This window comes from Mus musculus, chromosome 10 (genome assembly GCF_000001635.26).
Source record: "Mus musculus strain C57BL/6J chromosome 10, GRCm38.p6 C57BL/6J".
Lineage (NCBI taxonomy): Eukaryota > Metazoa > Chordata > Mammalia > Rodentia > Muridae > Mus > Mus musculus.
In genome coordinates, this window is record NC_000076.6 from 39198061 (window position 1) to 39199987 (window position 1927).

A 1927-nucleotide genomic window follows, 5' to 3' on the forward strand; every position below is an offset into this window, starting at 1 on the left:
TTGTACTGAATGTTAACAGATCAGTCTAAAAGTAAAAATAGAGTCACTCACGTTAAAGTTCCATAGCACCATGCTGACACTAAGTCATTTTGCTGAACTTCCGAAGGCTTTTCAAGGTGTATTGTCCAGAAGGATTCTACTGGGAAGGAAGAATTCGTTCTCCTGCCCCAACTTACAAGACCAGCTGTGGCTGATGTTGTTGAATTCTAGGAACCAGAAAGAGAGGGATGGAGGTAAGGCTTTTTTTTTCTCCTTGATTCTTTTTCCCAAAGTCTATCTTGTGAGTCCTTCTAGCAAACTCCCAATAAAAGGCTTGTCCTTGACATTGAACCTCTCCTTTGTGATGTAAGCTGACTATACTAACACAAGAAGGCATTCCTTGGGGCGTGATTCCGTCCTGTGCGGCTGTTCTGTGGAACAGGAGGCAGTTGTTTTCCGTCCGGCTTCCCCCACACCGAAGTGCGCGCCTCCACCTCATGGAAGACTCGATGGATATGTACATGAGTCCTCTTAGGCCTCAGAACTACCTTTTCGGCTGTGAACTAAAGGCTGACAAAGACTATCACTTTAAAGTGGATAATGATGAAAATGAGCACCAGTTGTCGTTAAGAACGGTCAGTTTAGGAGCAGGGGCAAAAGATGAGTTACACATCGTAGAGGCAGAAGCAATGAACTATGAAGGCAGTCCAATTAAAGTCACACTGGCAACTTTGAAAATGTCTGTACAACCAACAGTTTCCCTTGGGGGCTTTGAAATTACACCTCCTGTGGTCTTACGGTTGAAGTGTAGTTCAGGGCCTGTGCACATTAGTGGACAGCATCTAGTAGCTGTAGAGGAAGATGCAGAGTCTGAAGATGAAGATGAGGAGGACGTAAAACTCTTAGGCATGTCTGGAAAGCGATCTGCTCCTGGAGGTGGTAACAAGGTTCCACAGAAAAAAAGTAAAACTTGATGAAGATGATGAGGACGATGATGAGGATGATGAAGAAGAAGAAGAAGATGATTTTGAAGAAGAGGAAACTGAAGAAAAGGTACCAGTGAAGAAATCTGTACGAGATACCCCAGCCAAAAATGCACAAAAATCAAACCTAAATGGAAAAGACTTAAAACCGTCAACACCAAGATCAAAGGGTCAAGAGTCCTTCAAAAAACAGGAAAAGACTACTAAAACACCAAAAGGACCTAGTTCTGTAGAAGACATTAAGGCAAAAAAATGCAAGCAAGTACAGAAAAAGCACATGGAACATTCCTGGGCACTACTGGTAAATTAAGCCCAAAGATGGGGAAAGAGGAAAAGGAGAAACAAATATAGTACCATCAGCAATCCAGACATCTCAATCCCCTTTCCTGATTGGCCATCCATTCCCCCTTGCAGGCTGGAAGCAATCTTGTTTTTCCTAAAGCACTTTTCTTTTACTCTTGTGATGCCGAAAACTTTGCTTCTGTACCACTTGTGCATATGCCTCATTTCTTTGACCATGTTTTAACCTTTGTATCCTTAGCTGCTCTCAATAAATTTTTAAATGAATCAAAAAAGAAGAAGAAGGAGGAGGAGGAGGAGGAGGAGGAGGAGGAGGAGGAGGAGGAGGAGGAAGAAGAAGAAGAAGAAGAAGAAGAAGAAGAAGAAGAAGAAGAAGAAGAAGAAGAAGAAGAAGAAGAAGAAGAAGAAGAAGAAGGGATTCCTTGGCTCTTAGGTAGTTGATACCCAGCCGGCTTCCAAATTCCAAGAAGAAGGAGGAGGAGGAGGAGGAGGAGGAGGAGGAAGAGGAGGAGGAAGAAGAAGAAGAAGAAGAAGAAGAAGAAGAAGAAGAAGAAGAAGAAGAAGAAGAAGAAGAAGAAGAAGAAGAAGAAGAAGAAGAAGAAGGGATTCCTTGGCTCTTAGGTAGTTGATACCCAGCCGGCTTCCAAATTCTATAAGGTTCTGAG

At 42.8% G+C, this 1927-nt stretch overlaps 1 pseudogene; it reads left to right on the forward strand.

The window, feature by feature from the left end:
- Nucleotides 376-1537, forward strand: Gm6477 (predicted gene 6477; annotated as a pseudogene).